The sequence below is a fragment of the Pseudorca crassidens genome, chromosome 8 (assembly GCF_039906515.1).
Source record: "Pseudorca crassidens isolate mPseCra1 chromosome 8, mPseCra1.hap1, whole genome shotgun sequence".
Classification (NCBI taxonomy): Eukaryota; Metazoa; Chordata; class Mammalia; order Artiodactyla; family Delphinidae; genus Pseudorca; species Pseudorca crassidens.
This window is the reverse complement of record NC_090303.1, coordinates 94,516,790-94,539,351: the sequence shown is the minus strand read 5'-3', so window position 1 is coordinate 94,539,351 and position 22,562 is coordinate 94,516,790. Positions and strand designations below refer to the sequence as shown.

Here is a 22,562-nt window from a genome sequence, read left to right as displayed (position 1 = left end):
TAATGTTTCCTCTGTCACTGCAGATAGGAGAGCAATGGCCTGAAGAAGTAAAGTCTGGAAAAGGCTGGGTGGGGTCGATAGTACTGCAGGGGTCCAGGCTCTTCAAGGGCTGTGATCTGTGTTTCCAAAGACCACTAATTCAGGAGCAGAGCAGAGGGCGGTCCAGAGGCAGGAGACCAGTTAGGAGCTGTAGTCAAGGGGAGAAGGAAGGAGGGGTCTGGCGAGGAGGGAGCAGGGCAGGGCTGAATGAATGTTAGTGAATGGCGGCTGGTAGAGGCAATGGAAAGCAGCGAGTCAGGGGTGACCTGGGCACAGGTGCCGCAAAAATAAAATTGTGTGGGTGGGAAGCATGTAGGTGTACATATGTGTGCATGTGTGTGTGTGCACGTGTGTGCGTGTACATGCTTGTGCATGTGCGTGCAGCGACAGTCATCGTGTACAAACACATATGGTACCATCATTACCTGGGAAAACTGGGGGGGGTTACAAAGCACCCCGAGTCTCTCCTGCTGTGCCCTGGGGTTCAGATGGAATTCTAAGACGGCACCCAGGGTGGATTAGGTCTCATCCCAGACTTTCTTAATCGGAATCTTAGGGAGAGGATGGGAATCTCTCCTTTTTAAAAGTTCCTCATATGATTTCTGTTGATCGGCCTGGTGAGACCCTGTGTTAGGGCAGAGGTTCTTTGTATAACCTTGAGGCACAGATTCAGGTGAGGGAAGAAGCAGAGGGGGGGCCACAGGGAAGGAGGCAGCCGGTGGGACCCTGGCCAAGGACAGCGTGATGGCTTGGCCATCACTGAACTGAAGAAAGCTTCGTATTGACACCAGTTTCAAAGACTCCAAACTCCAACAAACAAGAGCTGGCCTGCTCGTGCCTCAAGTACGCTTTCAATTTCTGGTTCAGAAACCTGAGTGTGCGATGACGTCATCTACTAAAATTTAGATTTAGGACAGGAAGAGGGAGAGAGAGCGCACACACGTGTGCACGCGTGCTGAGTTCAAATCTGAGCTGCCCTTGGGATGTTAAGGCACTTGGCACCGTGGGTCTGGAGCCTGGTAGTAATTTCTGAGCTAGAGATGTGGACTGAGTCATCATCTTATAGATTGAAGCTCTGGATGGGACTGAGGTCACCCAAGGGCTCTCTATAAACTGTATCCACACAGGATACTTTTAAAAATGGAGACATTTCTTCTCATCAAATCGTGCACAGTGATTTGTTCCCGGGAGAGAAGGTCGATCTCAAGGAAGTTTTGATCTTCCCAAGTTACCAGTAGCTGAAAAAGCTTGACAGACACTATTTTAAGGGTGTTCTGCAAGCAGAGCAGACAGGACACAAAGATGTGGTTGATAAATCAAGACCTAATTACTTAATTACCATATGGACTTAATTAGCTACCAATTGGAAGTGGCCCAGCTTGTTGGTAACATCCATCTTGTTGTCATGTTAATAGGGTTAGTTGGGATATCTTCCTGCCTCCACTTCCTGTCAGTTGTTCTGTGACTCTGGAACCTTTAAAGATTTCTGTAGTTTGTTAGCTCCCGTCAATATCCCCGTAGATGGGAAAAAACTGAGGGCTCTCACTTAAGACGGCGCGTTACGCAGGTCATCTGTACAACATGTCAGGAAAGCCCGTTGTGACAGAGAAGAGTTGAAGCAGCTTCTGTCAGCTACCATAGACACTGTTTTCCGTTCGGAGCAAGGATTTATATTTTTATGTACTTCTGCACTTATAAATTCAAGTTTGGAAACGTGCATTAATAACTGGAAATACACACGGCAGGAGTACCGGAGTGTGGGGGGACGAGGGGCACAGGCACGCAAGGACCCTACCTGACCCAGCTTTCTGTCTCAGGTGATGAGCCCAGCTCTCAGACCTGTGGACTGGTGACCAACCGGGAAGGGTGGGGTGCAGAACTCCCCCTACCACCACCAACTCTGAGGGGTTCTCTGGGGAACTAATAGAGATTCTAAATGTTTCTGCTAGAAAACATCCTCAATTAAAGGGCGGTAATAGATATTAGAGCACGGGGGATTGCAGCCTCCTTCCGTTCACCCAAAAGTACAGTGGTCCTTTGGGCAAGTATAAGGCTCTCTCCTCTCCCCTCAAGGAACAGGCCGTGGCCTGGGTCATTTTATTTCTCGGGAGCACTTATCGATTGGTGAGTGAGGATCCAGAAAGGCAAACGTAATAATGCGTGGTCACATCTTCTCAGTAATTCCCCCCCAAGGCTTGGGATTTGAGCCTCACTCCAGTCAGGCTCCCAGACTAACTGTAGTCACAGTTAGCAATTAAGTGAAATGAACTACCCAAGCCCTTCCCTTTGGAGCAAGGCTCTGCTGCGAGGCCAGAACTGGCTGTAACACTGGCTAGGCAAGTAGGGACAGCAGCAGCGCGGCTGTCGGACCTAAGTGACGTCAGGTCTGGGGAGGCAGGTTAACTGCAATGGGGCAGGCGGAAGGGGACATTCCTGTGGCGCGGCTGTCAGACCTAAGTGACGTCAGGTCTGGGGAGGCAGGTTAACTGCAATGGGGCAGGCAGAAGGGGACCTTCCTGTGGCCGCCGGCTCCACGGTGTACCCAACGGCCAATCAGCAAATATCTGTTGAACTTCTGTGTTTGTGTCAAGCATTATGCTAGATGCTAGGGGGATAAAAAGGAGAATAAGATAGGATCACTGTTCTTAAGAATTTTTAATAAAGTCTAAAATAAAAGATGAAAAAAAATCTTATAATCTCGCTGGGGATATGAGACAGATATAACTGAAAAGCTGAGGATGAAGTGAAAATAGCACCAGACTGGGGATTAAGAGACCTGAGTTTAGTATCAGCTCTGAATCTTTGGTCCCCTCATCTGTAAAATCAGGGCGCTGGAGCAGACAGCTCTAAGGTGGCTCCTATATCTCGCCATGTTTAGGAAAAGAAGGGCTAATACCCAGAGGTAAATGGTAAGAGACAACTATGCCGGGCCAGGGAAGGTTTCCCAGAGGAAGCAGGGTGTCCGCAGGCAATAAAGAGAAGGGGGTCCGCACCTGGCCTGGAGAGCATCCCTCCTTCAACCCCAGTGCCCCAGTGTCCTAGGTCTCTAAGTCTGAGTCGAGAAGGCATGTCCACATCCCACTCCCATCGTGCCTCTAACTACTGAAACGCTCACCGCTGCCATCCTGGTCAGGCTTCCATCATCTCCCACAGAACCTCTGGTAACAGATCATTGGTTCCCTGCCTTCTTCCAGTGACATTTAAACAAATTTAAATCCCACCTTCCTTACCCTGCCTGTATGGGCTTACCTGAGTGGACGCTTCCTACCGATCTGACCTCATTTCTCACCTTGACCCCCATACTCCCTGTACTCTAGCTAAGAAGAATGGCCTTCTTCTTGAGATCTTCTGGGATCTCAATTCAAACGCCATCCTCTCAGAGACCCTTCCTGACCCTCTCCTAAAGCAGTCCCTCCTCCAGTGGTTTTCAAACCCTGTTCCATGGAGGTGCCTCAGGAGCTGCCACTGGGAAAGGAAGAGGGAGTAAAAGAGCCTCCCAGCCCTCCCTCCTCTCTGTGGCCAGAAGAGCCCTGCTTTGATCTGTTTCCACGTGAACTTTCACTTGATCTAAACATTTTTGAAAAGCACCAGCCTTGTCCATTCACAAGGGGACCGTAAGGCCTGTCATTGCAGGAACTGTAAAGCTCTGGACAGCAAAGTGCAATGGCTCTTCTATTAGTTTCAAGTCCATGCCTTTGGCCGAAATAGCTAATCAATCTCAACCCTTATTCCTGCTGGCCTCAGACTCCGACTGAGCCCAGCCCTCCCCAGCAGCCAGCCGCAACTAGTCAGTTGCAGCGGGTTGCAAGGAGAAATGACACCTAGTTACCCTTTCCGTGCCAGGACTCTCAGCTCAGGAAGTCCAGTTAGATGAGACCACACCACCCCGTGTGCCCGCAGCCTGAGAGCCAGTGCTAACAAGACCCACTGGCACAGAGGGAACAGTGTCGTCCAGAACCCTCTGGTGTCCCCATTTGCAAACTCCACCTGTGAGCGGGAAGGCATGGCCAAGGAGTGGAACGCACTCTGCAAACATAAATGCTTCCTTTTGATTCCAACACAGCACCTGCTTCCTTGGATGACCAACCCCACCTGGAGCTCTTTCAGGAATCAAACCCATGATGTCACCTGGCAACCCATGGGCCAGCCCCAGTCACCGGTGTCTGAGTGTCCCGTCAGCGCCTAGCTGGAAGGGGCGAGGGCTGCGTGGGGTTCTGGGATCACTGGCCGCACGCCCACCGGCCGCCCCCCACCCCTCCGCTCCAGGCACCGCTGAGGCTTGAGTGAGGGTGAGACCGAGAGAAGGGTTTCCATGCCCAGCCGGCCGACTTCTTGTCCCAGCGCCAAATACAGCCCCCTCACCAAGCTCCTCGCATTGCTGCCGTTTCTAATTAACGTTTCTCTGGTGCCGATATTAGATTCCAGTTTTCTCCCCACTTTTAGTTTCTGGGCTGTCTGACAACTTCCTCCTGCTTGGCTATCTCTTCCCTGAGTTTCCAAGCTGCCCCTTGATCCAGGCTTGGTCCCCCTCCCTAGATGTCCCTGTCTGTCTCCTCCTTTGTCTTTTCAGACTTGGGGCTTGTCAGTCTTCCTCTGAAACCACATTCCATACTCTTTCTGGCCACTTCACCCTCTCCTCTGATTTGAACTACCACCAGAACATGAGCGCTTCATAGGATTGTATGATAGTGTGTGCTATCACATGTTATGTAATTCTGCGTCCCCATCCCCAGGGACACGGTATGTTTGAGGTACTCCCTGGCTACACACAGGATTTCCACTGCTTCCCCCATAATCTCCAATTCCCTTCAGTTTCTGACTTTTGTTTTCTTTCTTCCTTCCCTAGAAGGGTGATCAAGCATCCCAGTTTGCCTGGGAGCTGGTGAGGGTAGAGGGTGTGTCCCTGGTAAGTGTGACTTTTGGTCCTAAAACTAGAAAGATGTGGGCTAAGGAGTACACATTGGTCACCCTTCCTACACGTTCCCTCCTGCCCTGCACTCTGGGGCCAATCGGTGACACTGCAATGACTACAGAAATGAATCCTCGCTTGTACGTTACAGACAACCTAAAGCCTTAACCCAGTGGAGGCGCAGAAACTTGGATCCCTGGGTCTGTTGCCATGCTAAGAAATGCCTGGCCAGGAGAGCACTGTTTTGGGGTAGTTAGTTCTTCTGCAACCTTGAAGTGTCACCAGGGAGCACTCACTCTGCAACCCCAAATGGTTCTATCCCAGTACCACCTGGTAGGTTGATTACCAAGATACGTTTAAGCTGATATTCAGAGTTTTGGCGTTAACCTCTGCTCAGCCCGCTTCCGAGCAGTGACTGCAGGTACGTAAGGCGGGCGAGATGGGGCCTCCCGCGTGGCTGCTGCTTTAGCACCCACAGGAGGGGAGGGGAGAACACGTCTCCACTTCTTTCAGGGACTGTTGGAGAAGCCACGCGGTAACACCGCAGCCACGGACCCTGTGGAGAAACAGCATCAAAACTGTGGCCTCAGGCAAGGCAGCGAAGGGCTCTTACTAATTCATTGCCTAGGAAACCAAGGGCCTCGAGAAGGTTCTCACGGGAATCCAGGGCGGTCACATATTGTGTGCAGAGGCATTTTCCCAAATAGCTATTCCTTCTGTGACCAGGTTGTACCCAAAACTTCACTGGAGTATAATTTCTGCAGCTTTCCAGGGCCAGAAATCCATCTGTGTGACATTTTCTGCTCTTGGGAATAAGGAGTGACGCCTGCTTATCCCTGACCCTCACGTGGTGCCTTGTTGCTATGGTGGCCAGAGGGCCTCTGTCCTGACCCCAGCCCCACAGGTCGTTGCAGAGCTGTCTCTGCAGAAGTGCCCTGGTGGACGTGTGTGTCAGGGAGGTCAGGAAGCAGCCCAGTCCTCTCTCTAAGACTCTCTCCCTTGCGCCCCCTCTGATCTTTAAAACCGTAAAGAAGCAAATCGGCAAGCAGAAAAAGGATCCCTCCTCCTTTAACAGTGGTATGCATCCCAGGAAGCTGATGTATACAAGCCCTTCCTTTGCTTAGATTAAATGCCTCAGCAGCATTTAGCTCTTGATAGCACTTTATAGCTTTGCTCAGACCTGCACGGAATATAAATTACTGTTGAATTATACACCATTGCATCAGCGGCAGCCAGCAGGCAGGTCACGTGGGGCTTTACAGCCAAGGTGCCTTAGGGGTTCACTGGGATGAGGCAGGGGGTGGTGACAGGCTCTGGGGGAGAACACACTGCAGGGGATGGGGCCCTGAGCTAAGACAAAACCAGCCATCATTCTGCAAACTCTGCAGATGCTCTAGGCAGTCATTGCATAAATGCCACCTCACCCCCAAGGCAAGCGGCTTTTGTATCCCCGAGTCTGTGTCTGCACACTGCAAGGCTGGTCTACGTCCGGGCATGATTATGCCACAGTAATGCCACATCCTCAACTCAAGCGACGAAAGGGACTGGCTGGTTCAAATAGGTTGGCATTGACTCTAAAGAAAAAACCTCTGCGTTCCTATCATAGAACATGGAGTCTCATCCCTTGGTTTTCCATATCTCCTCACAAAATTCCTAAATTGAAGCCCTAATCCCCCAATATTTCAGAATGTGACTGTATTTGGAGATAGGGCTGTTAGAGAGCTAATTAAGTGAAAATGAGGCTCTTAGGGTGGGCCCTAATCCAATGTGACTGGTGTCTTTGTAAGAAGAGGAGATTAGGACATACAAAGAGATATGAGACAGCTGCACGCACAGAGGAAAGACCACATGAAAAGGCAGCAAGAGGGAGGCCATCTGCAAGGCTGCGAGAGAGGCCTCAGAGGAAGCAACCCTGATGACACCTTCATCTTGGACTTCCAGCACTGTGAGAAAATGAATTTCTCTTGTTTAAGCCGCCCAGTGTGTCGTATTTTGTTTTGGCAGCCAATGCAATCTGATACAACAGGTGGATATATGATGACTGGCTTATTAACAGAACGTTACAATACATGATAAAATAAGGCCCTGTTTCCAGACTTTATGGCTACCGGTAACTAAAACAGGCATCTGAACACAGCCGTACAAAACGTAGCTGCCGGGCGTCGTGCGGATTTTTCTCCGTCTCATCAACGCATCTACGCTCACTCCCCCTCAAGCCCCATCACGATACTTATTCTTCTGGGTGTATGTTAGATTTGATCACAAGATCACTGGCCCTGGTGACCTCTACACCCAAGACTGAGCCTTTTCAAACTCGGGGAAACACCTAAAGGGCTGAGCCAATGGAAGAGAGCATCAGTGGGTTCAAATGTTGTCATGGGAATTTACTAAGGTCAAAGCGCCACTGTCCAGTCTCCTTAACTGGACTCTGCCGTTTCCATCCTTTACCCAGTCTACACAGGGTCCCTGCAGCTATCCTGGCAGTTAACCTTTATGGCCCAGTCCAAGCCCCGAATGGCCCAAGAAGTCTTCTCTGAGTGTGCCCAGCACCAGATAATCCACATTTTTTTTCAGAAGCCCTAAAACTTTTCTGGTCTGGAACAGGCAATCTCACAATGAGCTATAGGAACCTTCTCTTGTTCTCTGTTTTAGTTTGTGTTCAGCTAGACTGTAATTTTCTCCAGAATTGGTTACGGTAGTGGTGTCTCCTTTCATATTAGATACAGCACTGCCCAGTAAATCAATATCACTGGAGGAAATGGATTTCTGGGCTGTGGAGCTTTTAAATGAAAATATGGGCTTTGAAACCCAGAAGGGAATGAAGGCGATATCATGGCTGGCCCTCCCACCCTCCTTTCTCCTAAATCGCTTTGCGGTTGCTGAGGTGTTTTTGCGTGCGTGTGTGTGCGTTCACGCGTGTGCCCACACAGGTACATGCCTACCTACCTTGTGTTTCAATGGGTGCCCTGGATTTCAGGAAGCATTTTTATTTTTAGGGAAATTCAGCATCAGAATAATACCCTCTCCGCAGGATTATTTTGAAGAGCGATAATAATAAGTGTGAAAAGGCTGAGAGAAGTTAAGATTGCTTTCTATACGTAAGGGATGATATTAGAAATGGAAAGCTTTAAGCGAGGGTGAAGACAAATTGTTCCAGAGGACGAGAAAAATTGTGCTTGTTGCTTTTCACCTCCATCACCCGCTCCATTCTCTCCCGGCCCCGTCGCAGGGCAAGTACCAAACCAAGAAGCACTTGCTCTCAGCAGGGACCAGAGACAGTGCTCCCTCAGGACCCTTCGTTCTGTGGGCTTTGTTGGCACTCCAACCATGGAATTTGGAAGATCTCAGAATACACCTCTGAGACCCTCCTTAGTAAGGGAACCTATCTTTGGGCTCAGGTTGCAGCATCCAGTGGGGGTTAGTTACATCATGACATTGCTGGGTTTGCAAAGAAGCCGGTGGCTCAACTGGGATGGGTAAAAGGAAGCAGCTCTAAGAGAAGGGTTGGGAATAGCTAGGTGACATGAGTTGGGGACCTTTTATAAGTGCTGTAGAGGCTCTGACCGTGATTCCCCTGGAAGGTAGAGGCGGCATTTATTAAATTATTATAAAATTCATTTATTAAACACCTATTGCCTAGTGGACTGTGAGAACAATTTTTTTGTTTTGTTTTGTTTTGTTTAACATCTTTATTGGGGTATAATTGCTTTAGAATGGTGTGTTAGTTTCTGCTTTATAATGTTTTGTTTTGTTTTTGGTCTACACAATACACTGTCCCTTCTTTCTTCTTTTGTTACAGCACCACCACCATTCTTTCTCCCAGGAAAGCCATTCTGTGACCACAAGGATTAATTCAAGCAGAGGCATTTGACTCAAGCCAAGCCTCAGTTTCTGTCTCTTCTGTACCTCAAGGTTGCTGTGAGATTACATACATTTACGTAAATCATCTATGTATATGCATTAATATATATATACACACACATCATATAAATTATATAATTCACATCATAATCCCAAATTAAATAATTTGCTGAAGGTCCCAAAGTATAAGGAACAGAGCAAATATTTGATTTCGCTGTAAAGCCTCAAACTATTTGATTGTGGAAACACATGAGAACTACACATCACACTTGCCTCCACTGGCCCCATTAAAACACAATACACCCCAGGGGAAGCAACCCCTGGCCCACTCCACTCTTGCCCACCTGGTCTTGGATATTTCAGGGAATGAAGAGTTGGGAACATCTGAGCCTGGTGGTCTGTGGTGAGCTAAGACCTTTCCAAATAGGGCAGGAAAGTTCTAGAGAGGAAATGAATCAAGACTGCAGCATCACATTTTTCTCAATGCGAACTTCTGCAGTTTTCTATCCATCTGGGCCTTGGTTCAGAGCTGAGAGTTAGTGGATCCAACTGGCTTCTTAACTAGACCAAGTGTGGCATCTACAGCTGTGTAGAAAGGAACGTTCTGAAGCTGTGAAGAGCGAGCTTCCAAGCGTAAGGCCACTTAGAGCATGCCATATTCCTGCCCCGGCTTCTCTTTTCTCTCCTTCTCTTTCTAGGCCAGCACTTTCTGGTGGACAAGGGTCCATGGAGCAAACTTTGAGAACCTTTAGGGCAGAGGGCAATCTTGCCCTGGGTTTCTTGCTAGGGACAAGGTTTGAAGTCATACAAAACCTCCTGCAGACCATCTCAGATACTACAGCTCTCTGTTTGGTCTAACATTCATCTTCCTAAGTAGATACAAGGATTTTGCAGAGAAAGCCACGTCACCAATGCCACCCCCACCCCCCAAAGCCAGCATGAAGCCCAATACAAATAAATCTATCATTATGTTTGAACTCCTGTCTTGGTCATCATAAGGCTCTCCTGGCCCGCCCAGAGGTCCACCAAGTCAGCCTGCAACAGCTTCCTGGGAGGAGAGCTGCTACCAATGGGGATGTGGCTTAGTGGAGAGACAACTCCACCAAGAATCAGAAAATCCAGGTTCTGGTCCCATTCTTTCCCATTAAGTGGATAAACCACCTCATCTCTCTTGGCTATGATCAACCATGAAATACAGGGGGTAGGACCAGATCTCTGAGATCCTTCCAATTAAATGATCCTGTGACTCTAGGTATTGGGACAAAAAGGTACCATTCTCTCTGAATTGTTCTAGGACTTGCTGTCAGTTATTTCGTCAGACGTGAGTTGCCTGGAGAGAAGATACTGCTTCTCACCTCCTGACACGCACAGAAGGGCTGGTGCATGGGACCATTAAATGTCATTATTTGCCATCAACGTGCCTAGGAGGCTCAGCTCAAAACTGCCCTGATTTGAAACACGGAAGGTTGGGACCCAGCTGTTTAAGTGTCTGGAAGAACTTGGCTCCTGTAAGAAACCTCTCTGGCTTCTGCCCTATGCGATCCAAGCCAATGCCACGTTCATTAGCAGAGGAAGACGCTTGGGGTGGTAGCCAGAAGATCAGGAGAGTCTACCACCTGGTTTGGTTTATGTTTCCATATGCCTGGCACATTCGTCAGCTTGGCCTGGCCTTTCTTTGAGATGAGAACATGGACCCAAGTGATTCTGGCGTGCTGTCACCTCACCACTGGGTCACTGGACACATATATGGATTTAGATGGATCAAGCGCTTATATATACTATTTTTAATAGGATAGGCATTGTCCCAAATGCTTTACCAATAAAATGGTAGTTCTTTGAATCCTCAAAGCAACCTTATGAGATTTAGATGGGGAAAGACACAGAGAGGTTAAGTAAACTGCCCAAGATCACCAGCTGCTCTGTACTGGAGCCAGGATTCAAATCCATGTTTTCGCCACTTGTTTTCTCTCATTCCAGTTATTTCACGTGCACGCGTATTATCTCTAGAGCTGGACTGTAAGCAATGTAAGCAGAGAAGCTCTTTTCCCCAATAGGGCCCTATACCCAGTGGTGTTTAAGTAAGATTTACTGGGCTTCCCTGGTGGCGCAGTGGTTGAGAGTCCGCCTGCCGATGCAGGGGATGAGGGTTCGTGCCCCGGTCTGGGAAGATCCCACATGCCGCGGAGCGGCTGGGTCCGTGAGCCACGGCCGCTGAGCCTGCGCGTCCGGAGCCTGTGCTCCGCAACGGGAGAGGCCACAACAGTGAGAGGCCCACATACCGCCAAAAAAAAAAAAAAATTCATTCACTAGATGGTGAGATCGGGAGAAGATTGTTATCAAACGTGGTCCTGAGGAGGTTCTGGGTGCCCCTCAGACTCAAGGCTCAGTTAATAAAATCTCGTTGCTGAATTCTCCAGAGAACTAGGAAACCCTATCACAACCGTACGTAACTTCACTCCTATTTGTGTTGGGTAAAAGGGTGGCTTCCTGTAGAGGGACATGAGTTTCCTATGAGGAGCAGGATGGTGTGGCTGAGGAAGGAAAGGACTCAAGATCAGAGCATTAACTCTCTTACAGTAAGGCAGTTAGTTTAGCTTCCCAGGAGGTCAGACACCAACCCCAGTGGGCAGAGTAAGCTGCTGGTCAGAAGACCCAAAGGAGCTCGGTACGGACCGCAGCCCATCAGAGGGCTCCTCCCCACAGTGCTCCTGGCTCGTCAGTGGGCCTCCACCTAACAACCCTTTTAGCTCCACTTTTGTCTGGGAGATTTAGGGAATGATCACTATTCACTGCTCTTCACTTTCTGAATTCAAACTCTGATGAGAAGAGAGTCCCAGAAAGGAGGTAGACAGGATGGGAAATACCAGCTTTCTTACTGTTGAGGTAAGTGTGGCAACTGTGGCTTGGCCCCTGGCCACAATCAAGCTGAGTAACACTTGCCCCGCAAGGCTGACATTTTAGGATGGTTTCCCCAAGGGAATGTTTGGGCCTGCAGGGCAGATACACTCACCCAGAAGTGACTCACACTGGTGGGCCAGAAGAAGAAAGGGAAATAGGCCTCCAACCTGGCCTCCTGATGCTGGCCTGAGCCTTGACCCTGGGAATACTGGCCACCCGGAGGAGCAAAGCACGGGCAGAAGACCCAGATGTTGCTGGGCTCCCCAGTCTTGGCCTCCTCTGGCAACCTCACCAATCGGAGAAGTCAGTCACCTCTACTCCTGTAGAAGCAGGGCCTTAGGGCTTCCCTGGTGGCACAGTGGTTAAGAATCTGCATGCCAATGCAGGCGACACAGGTTCAAGCGCTGGTCTGGGAAGATCCCACATGCCGCGGAGCAACTGAGCCTGTGCACCACAGCTGCTAGAGCCTGTGCCCTAGAGCGGAGAGCCACAACAGCTGAGCCTGCATGCCACAACTACTGAGGTCCATGCGCCTAGAGCCCGTGTTCTGAAACAAGAGGCCACCACAATGAGAAGCCTGTGCACCGCAACGAAGAGTGGCCCCCGCCCGCTGCAACTAGAGAAAGCCTGTGCACAGCAATGAAGACCCAACACAGCCAAAAATAAATAAATTAAAAAAAATTAAAATTAAAAATAAATAAATTAAAAAAAAAAAGAAGTAGGGCCTTAAAAGGTAGACTTGGTACCCTTCTAAAGAGAGGAGAGACGTTTCCTACTTTATGGGCCCAGATGGGATGCTGAGATAAAGAGAAAATGCCATCCGATTTCCCTTGGCTGTGCTAACTCAGGGACCCTAAAGAGCTGTGACCCAGAGGCTTCCTGGAAATGTGATTTCAGTAGAACTTGTCTGAAAATGTTGAGAGCTGAATTGGAACGGATATTTTAATTAATTATCATTTAAAATAAACTGTAGCCTGGGAGTGTGGTGGAATGTTTAAGGGATTCCTAGGTTTTGTTACATGGGCAGTAGGAAGGACACAGCTATTGGCATTTCTTCCTCCCCAGGGCCAAAATTATGGGGTCAAATATCATACTAAATTTACATTTAACTTGACACAAAGCTCCTTAAGCATTTTTTTTTTTTTTAAGGTGAAAGGGGAGAGGGCAGACGGCAGAAACAGGAAGAACTACAATCCTGCAGCCTGTGGAACAAAAACCACATTCACAGAAAGACAGACAAGATGAAAAGGCTGAGGGCTATGTACCAGATGAAGGAACAAGATAAAACCCCAGAAAAACAACTAAATGAAGTGGAGATAGGCAACCTTCCAGAAAAAGAATTCAGAATAATGATAGTGAAGATGATCCAGGACCTCAGAAAAACAATGGAGGCAAAGATGGAGAAGATGCAAGAAATGTTTAACAAACACCTAGAAGAATGAAAGAACAAACAAACAGAGATGAACAATACAATAACTGAAATGAAAACTACACTACAAGGAATCAATAGCAGAATAACTGAGGCAGAAGCACGGATAAGTGACCTGGAAGACAGAATGGTGGAATTCACTGCTGCAGAACGGAATAAAGAAAAAAGAATGAAAAGAAATGAAGAGAGCATAAGAGACCTCTGGGACAACATTAAACGTAACAACATTCGCATTATAGGGGTCCCAGGAGGAGAGGAGAGAGAGAAAGGACCAGAGAAAACATTTAAAGAGATTATAGTCAAAAACGTCCCTAACATGGGGAAGGAAATAGCCACCCAAGTCCAGGAAGCACAGAGAGTCCCATACAGGATAAACCTAAGGAGAAACACACTGAGCCACATAGTAATCAAATTGGCAAAAATTAAAGACAAAGAAAAATTATTGAAAGCAGCAAGGGAAAAATGACAAATAACATACAAGGGAACTCCCATAAGGTTAACAGCTGATTTCTCAGCAGAAACTCCACAAGCCAGAGGGAGTGGTATGAGATACTTAAAGTGATGAAAGGGAAGTACCTACAACCAATATTGCTCTACCCGGCAAGGATCTCATTCAGATTCGATGGAAGATCAAAAGCTTTACAGACACGCAAAAGCTAAGAGAATTCAGCACCACCAAACCAGCTCTACAACAAATGCTAAAGGAACTTCTCTAAGTGGGAAACACAACAGAAGAAAAGGACCTGCAAAAACAAACCCAAAACAATTAAGAAAATGGTCATAGGAACATACATATCGACAATTACCTTAAACGTGAATGGATTAAATGCTCCAACCAAAAGACACAGGCTTGCTGAATGGATACAAAAACAAGAACCATATATACGCTGTCTACATGAGACCCACTTCAGACCTAGGGACACATACAGACTGAAAGTGAGGGGATGGAAAAAGATATTCCATTGAAATGGAAATCAAAAGAAAGCTGGAGTAGCCATACTCACATCAGATAAAATAGACTTTAAAATAAAGAATGTTAAAAGAGACAAGGAAGGACACTACATAATGATCAAGGGATCAATCCAAAAAGAAGATATAACAATTATAAATATATATGCACCCAACATAGGAGCACCTCAATACATAAGGCAACTGCTAACAGCTATAAAAGAGGAAATCAACAGTAACACAAAAATAGTGGGGGACTTTAACACCTCACTTACACCGACGGACAGATCATCCAAAATGAAAAAAAAATAAGGAAACAGAAGCTTTAAATGACACAATAGACCAGATAGATTTAATTTATATTTATAGGACGTTCCATCGAAAAACAGCAGATTACACTTTCTTCTCAAGTGTGCATGGAACATTCTCCAGGATAGATCACAATTTGGGCCACAAATCAAGCCTCAGTAAATTTAAGAAAATTGAAATCATATCAAGCATCTTTTTCTGACCACAACGCTATGAGATTAGAAATGAGTTACAGGGAAAAAAACGTAAAAAACACAAACACATGGAGGCTAAACAATACATTACTAAATAACCAAGAGATCACTGAAGAAATCAAAGAGGAAATCAAAAAATACCTAGAGACAAATGACAATGAAAACACAACGATCCAAAACAGCAAAAGCAGTTCTGAGAGGGAAGTTTATAGCTATACAAGCCTACCTCAAGAAACAAGAAACATCTCAAATGAACAATCTAACCTTACACTTAAAGGAACTAGAGAAAGAAGAACAAACAAAACCCAAAGTTAGCAGAAGGAAAGAAATCATAAAGATCAGAGCAGAAATAAATGAAATAGAAACAAAGAAAACAATAGCAAAGAACAATAAAACTGAAAGCTGGTTCTTTGAGAAGATAAACAAAACTGATAGACCATTAGCCAGACTCATCAAGAAAAAGAGGGAGAGGACTCAAATCAATAAAATTAGAAGTGAAAAAGGAGAAGTTACAACAGACACCACAGAAATACAAAGCATCCTAAGAGACAACGACAAGCAACTCTATGCCAATCAAATGGACAACCTGGAAGAAATGGACAAATTCATAGAAAGGTGGAAACTTCCAAGACTGAACCAGGAAGAAATAGAAAATATGAACAGACCAATCACAAGTAATGAAATTGAAACTGTGATTAAAAATCTTCCAGCAAACAAAAGTCCAGGACCAGATGGCTTCACAGGTAAATTCTGTCAAACATTTAGAGAAGAGCTAACACCCATCCTTCTCAAACTCTTCCAAAAAACTGCAAAGGAACACTCCCAAACTCATTCTATGAGGCCACCATCACCCTGATACCAAAACCAGACAAAGATACTCCCAAAAAAGAAAATGACAGACCAATATCACTGACGAATATAGATGCAAAAACCTCAACAAAATACTAGCAAACAGAATCCAACAACACATTAAAAGGATCATACACCATGATCAAGTGGGATTTATCATAGGGATGCAAGGATTCTTCAATATACGCATCAATCAATGTGATACACCATATTAACAAATTGAAGGATGAAAACCATATGATCATCTCAATAGATGTAGAAAAAGCTTTTGACAAAATCCAACACCCGTTTATGATAAAAACTCTCCAGAAAGTGGGCATAGAGGGAAACTACCTCAACATAATAAAGGCCATATACGACCAACCCACAACAAACATCCTCCTCAATGGTGAAAAACTGAAAGCATTTCCTCTAAGATCAGGAACAAGACAAGGATGTCCACTCTCACCACTATTATTCAACATAGTTTTGGAAGTCCTAGCCATGAGAATCAGAGAAGAAAAAGAAATAAAAGGAATATAAATTGGAAAAGAAGAAGTAAAACTGCCACTGTTTGCTGATGACATGATACTATACATAGAGAATCCTAAAAATGCCACCAGAAGACTATTAGAGCTAATCAATGAATTTGGTAAAGTTGCAGGATACAAAATTAATGCACAGAAATCTCTTGCATTCCTATACACTAATGATGAAAAATCTGAAAGAGAAATTAAGGAAACACTCCCATTTACCGTTGAAACAAAAAGAATAAAATACCTAGGAATAAACCTACCTAGGGAGACAAAAACCTGTATGCAGAAAACTATAAGACAGCGATGAAAGAAATTAAAGATGATACCAACAGATGTTGAGATATACCATGTTTTTGGATTGGAAGAATCAATATTGTGAAACTATATTACCCAAAGCAATCTACAGATTCGATGCAATCCCTATTAAATTACCAAGGGCATTTTTTACAGAACTAGAATAAAAAATCTTAAAATTTGTATGGAGACACAAAAGACCCCGAATAGCCAAAGCAGTCTTGAGAGAAAAAAGCAGAGCTGGAGGAATCAGACTCCCTGACTTCAGACTATACTACAAAGCTACAGTAATCAAGACAATATGGTACTGGCACAAAAACAGAAACATAAATCAATGGAAGAAGATAGAAATCTTAGAGATAAACCCACACACCTATGGTCAACTAATCTACGACGAAGGAGGCAAGGATATACAATGGAGAAAAGACAGTCTGTTCAATAAGTGGTGCTGGGAAAACTGGGCAGCTACATGTATAAAAATGCAATTAGAACACTCCCTAACCCCATACCCAAAACTAAACTCAAAATGGATTAGAGAGCTAACTATAAGACCGGAGACTATAAAACTCTTAGAGGAAAACATAGGAAGAACACTCTGACATAAATCACAGCAAGATTTTTTTTGATCCACCTTCTAGAGTAATGGAAATAAAAACAAAAATAAACAAATGGGACCTAATGAAACTTCAAAGCTTTTGCACAGCAAGGGAAACCATAAACAAGACGAAAAGACAACCAACCCTTAGAATGGGAGAAAATATTTGCAAACGAATCAACGGACAAAGGATTGATTAATCTCCAATATATACAAACAGTTCATGCAGCTCTATGTCAAGAAAAAACAACCCAGTCAAAAAATGGGCAGAAGACCTAAATAGACATTTCTCCAAAAAAGACATACAGATGGCCTAGAAGCACATGAAAAGCTGCTCAACATCCCTAATTATTAGAGAAATGCAAATCAAAACTACAATGGGGTATCACCTCATACCAGTTAGAATGGGCATCATCAGAAAGTCTACAAACAGCAAATGCTGGAGAGGGTGTGGAGAAAAGGGAACCCTCTTGCACTGTTGGTGGGAATGTAAATTGATACAGCCACTATGAAGAACAGTATGGAGGTTCCCTAAAAAACTAAAAATAGAATTACCATATGATCCATCAATCCCACTACTGGGCATATACCCAGAGAAAAGCACAATTCAAAAAGACACACGCACCCCAATGTTCATTGCAGCACTATTTACAATAGCCAGGTCATGGAAGCAACCTAAATGCCCATCGACAGATGAAATGGATAAAGAAGATGTGGCACATATATACAATGGAATATTGCTCAGCCATAAAAAGGAACGAAACTGGGTCATTTGTTGAGACGTGGATGGATCCAGAGACTGTCATACAGAGTGAAGTAAGTCAGAAAGAGAAAAAGAAATATCGTATATTAACGCTTCTATGTGGAACCTAGAAAAATGGTACAGATGAACCAGTTTTCAGGGCAGAAGTTGAGACACAGATGTAGAGAACAAACACATGCACACCAAGGCAGGAAAGCCGCGGGGTTGTGGGAATGGTGGTGTGATGAATTGGGAGATTGGGATTGACGTGTATACACTGATGTGTATAAAATTGATGACTAATAAGAACCTGCTGTATATAAAAAATAAATAAAATAAAATTTAAAAATTAAAAAAAAAGAAAAAAATGAAGTGAGTGTACATGGGGAAAATATTTGAAATCAGGGATCACTGGCAAATAATGTAAAATATTAAAGATGGGTTTTGGAAAAATAAAATAAAATAAAATAAAAGATGAAATGGATTTTTTCCCTCATTCACAATAGAGTTTAGTTACACAGAGATGTATAAAAACGGATATGTATTAATGACATGTGAAATCCTAAACGAGAATGAATAAATAAGGACTTGGCATGCTTCTTCTGAAGAGTGGCCAACTCCAAGTCTAGGAGCAGTTTCATTGGATAAATGAACATTAAAAGGCCTTTAAGGGGCAACAATAAGAACCGGGCAAGTTTACTCAATTCTCCCTTTAGCCTCAATCATTAGCTCCCCTGCGAGGCTGCTCCTGATACCCAGCAGAGAGACGCTCCCTTTCTCTGCTGCACCCACAGTCCCCTCTGTTACAGCACCGATCACTCTGCCTGGGTGTCCTTAAGGCAGGGACCATGTGTGTCCTGGGTACCAGCACAATGCCTAGCACACAGTGGGCACCCAATCAATGTTTACTGAGTTGAATTTAGTTTGTAAAGCAAATAATTAGCAAGTGCAACAGGACTGTCTCCAAATACTTTAAGGATCATTGGAGGAAGAAAGTAATGACTTTAATTGATCTTACTTTAGCAGAGAGGACCCAAGTCCAATAAATCAAAGTTACCAGAAGCCATATTAAGGTTGTTTTTTTTAATCTTTGAAAAAAATTTTTGGCCGCATCACGTGGCGTGTGGGATCTTAGTTCCCCGACCAGGGATCAAACTCCCTGTGGTGGAACTGCAAAGCCTTAACCAGTGGACCACCGGGGAAATCCCCATATTAAGGTTTAAAAATAAAAAAGAGCAAAATGACAACTGGCAAAGTCAGCAAGGAGGAGGCCCCCTGCCACCACAGAGGCTTTGACCCAGAGGGGAGGCAGGAAGTGATCTAGATTTCTGCTCTCCCAGGTCTTCACAATGAGGTAAGTACCATCAAAATGTTACAAAGGGATGTCCGAGTCCAGAGGAAGAGTCTGGTTTTAGTTAAGCTGATTCAGAAAGGTTTCTGGAAGACACTGACTATAAATTGAACCTCGAGGAAAGCACAGGGCTTCAACAGGCAGAGAAAGGTGGCATGGTGGCAGACAACGACAGGTGGTCTGAAGGGGAGGGAACACAGGATGTACGGCTGAAGGTGAGACTGTGGCCGACATTAAGCTCCAGGCCAGGGACATGGGCTTTTACAGACCATACGGAACCACAGAATGTTTCTCATCAGACAAATGACGTGGTAATAAGTGTATTTTAGAAAGGCGGTATGGTGCAAAGATGGAATTTAGTGGAAAGCAGGGAAATGAATACTTAAGGAATGTTTATCCTCGGCTAGATGTTTTTCCTATGTATTATTTCATCTTTACAGCAACATCTCAATTTTACAGATGAGAAAATAGAGGCTCAGAGGTTAGCAACTAAGTGGTGGGACAGAGAGTTCCACTAGGGGCTCTACAATAGTAATAGAGGCCCACGTGGTGCTCAGGGGTTGGAAACAAGTGAATGGGCCCCAAAGATTATTGCAAAGGGAATATTGGCAGATGTTGATAATTGATGGAAAGGTGTGGGATGAAACTGGAAAAGTGAAAAATGATCCAGGGGTAACTGACAGACACACGTGCTGAGGAAGTCAAGAAACGCAGCTCATTTCATTGGGGGAAGGGAAAGGATGGTGTCCAGAGTAAGCCAGGTGTTTGGTATGTATGCAAAAAACATAAAGCACATGTATGTAGAGAAAGGACAAGCCTAGTTCAAGGCATGCTTGAGGTTCCAGAAGGGGGAGATGTCTAGTGAACAATGAAAAACATGAGGCTGGAGCTCAGAAAAGACTGTTCCATGCACAGGTTCCAGACTCATCTGTGCAGAGACAGTGATCACTGTGAAGGTAGGTGTTGTTGACAAGGGGGGCATGTTTATAGGGAAAAAGAAGAGTACTGAAGACCATATCTACAGGTGGAGACAAGAGCAAAGAAAATAGAAGGGCACAGAGAAAAGCACAAATCATGAGTGTATTATCATGGAAGACAAGTGATGAGAGTTTCAGGAAAGATGGAGATGGGTAAATCTGAGGGAGCTCAGGAAGAGAGGGTTCAAGGACAGGTGAGCAGCCGGAAGTTAGCAGGTCTCCAAGCAGCTTCTGTGACGTGGTGGGAACAGATTCCAGGCTTCAAGAGGCGAAGCGGGTTGGTAGCCGAGCCACAGAAGTAATAAGTAAGGATTATTCTTTTTGCTACACGAGTTGCAAGCTTCGTCTTTTGTCTCAGAGCATGTGGAAAGATAAGGTCCTCGTTTTCCCATTTCTCTAGGAAACACTCCTTGAACAGAATCAGCCTCATGTTCTCTGCCACCCCGAGAACAATGCCATTTGTCCACTACGATGACACGTCCGTGTGGGGTCGTCTCTTACCCTATCAGGTCATGAAGCTGCTTGAGATTCATAAAGATGTCAGCAAGTTCATTATTATTTGGGAGATACCGCTGCCTGGTGATTAAAAACCCAGTCTTCAGAGTTAAATAGATTTGAGTTGATCTGGGAACTATGTGACCTTGGGCAAGGTACTTAAACTTTCTAAGCAAGAGCTAGGAACTGCAAAGGAGGGAATAGCCAGTGATAAACCGAGCACCCATGAACGAGAATGTAGTAAGTGCTCATTCCGTGCCTGGCATGGTACTAAGCATGTTACACATCTTGGCTTATTTAATTCCCGCGACAACCCTACAAGGTAGGTACTATTTTACAGCTGGTGAAACTGAGGTATATAAAGGCTACATTTGCCTAAGTTTGTAGAGCTTTGATTCAGACCTGACTCCAGGGTTGATCTCCACACATCTAGACCTAATGTAGGAGAGGTGGCCCCTCTGTGTCTTCTCTGCCTGTCTTCCTCCTGTCCTGCCCCAAAGAGACATCTACCTGCCCCTTGCTGGTGGGGGCAGAGGCGGACCCCTCTGGCCTACGAATACTAACGGAAGCTGGTGGGTAAGCCTGCATCTGACTTCTGGTTCGGTTCTCACGCCTCCTTCTTTATCCCAGGTGGCCTTGCCCAGTACCCTTTTCTCTTTCCTCCCACAGTTTCTAGGAACAGAGAAGAAAGGGGTCGGGGGTTAATCTGAAGGCCTTAGATTAAGGCTCCACCATTTACTTAACTGCATGACTCTAAGCTTGTTTCATGGCTCTCTGGGTCTAGTTCATTATCCACAAAATCAGGGTGGTAATGGCGACCTTAAGGGCTGCTGGGAAGATGAAAGGAAATACCGTTTGAAGAGCATCTACCATTGACACAGCATTGATACTCCAAAAAGTGAGCTCTTAGCTTCCTGCCTGCCTCTTCCACCTGCCTTCTCAGGGGGTGTGAAGGTCAAATACGCCCTTACCCCCCCTTTGGAGCTCTGTGAACTAAAAACTGTCAGCTAAATCGTAATTGACCCTTTTAAAATCCTTTCTGGATGACCAGCACCTTCCTTCCCCAGGAATGGTAGACAGGTAGATTGAAGACATCCTCATCCTCCCGACTGCTGAAATGACACGGAATTCTTTTGTTTTTAATATCTTGCATTTTAAAGGTGTCAGTCATTAAAAGGAAAACGGCTCATTTATCACGCTAATTGGTCGAGGTGTCTGACTCTCCTCTAAGATTGTGGGCAACACCGAGGCAGCGACGAGTTTTATTTTATTTTATCCTCCGACCACCTAGTACTTGGCCGGTACTTAACCGGCTGTTTATTGAGTAAATTATAAGCATCGGGCAGATTCTAATGGTTTACTAACGTGGGGATGGGCTCTTGTCTCTCACAGCCACGTCTTGGACATCCTAGATGTTCTGATGGCTTCTAATGGATAGGGTGAGTGTAGTTTTCAAACCCCAAATCAAGGCACATGGAATGAGACATAATCTAATAAGAGGTTAAGTGTATTTGAAATCAGGAGACTTCTGGAATGTCAGGGAGAGAACAGCTCTACACAGGCGCTCATTCTCCAATTATTTTATACCGGGAGGTGAAATGCAAGTGACTCCCCATTTGTCCCCAAAGCCCAAATTCTACTGGGATGAAGAGGCACGTCCACGAGAGCAGAATTCACGTACACCTCTGGGGCTGTAATGCTTTAAGGTCTCCCCAGAATCATTCCCCACCAGCACCTAGGCCTTCAAGGCCATCACCACCAGACCCCGGATGGTGTACACAGCAATCGGTACAGGCTTGCTAAGCGCCTCTCTACCTCTGCCCACAGTGGGCATCGTCCACAATGAGGTCCAGGGGCGGGGTGGGGGGCAGACCTGGGCCCAGGGTGTGCTTGACTGCACACTGTGGGGGCCGGCTGCCCACCCTCCCTCACCCCCGCTCTCTGATCTGGGCTGCCTCTCCAAATCAGCTCTCTGGTCCCCAGGGGGAGCTGGGGCCCTGCGCCCGTGCACATACCCCAACTCATCTGCTGGTGATGTCCTCTGAGTCTATCCAGGGGGCCCTTGTGTCTGGTCTGGGCCATTTTCCTTGGTGTCGAGTACCCTGGCTTCAGTCCCTGGACACACAGCACATCCCAGCCGTCCAAGGAGTGAGGGTG

The 22,562-nt window shown here is 45.7% G+C and overlaps 1 protein-coding gene across 4 annotated transcripts in view; it reads right to left on the bottom strand.

Moving 5' to 3' along the window:
* TMEM178B (transmembrane protein 178B) overlaps positions 1-22,562 on the bottom strand; it is a 368,443-nt gene that overhangs the window by 10,539 nt on the left and 335,342 nt on the right. The gene's annotated exons all lie outside the window — the stretch shown is intronic.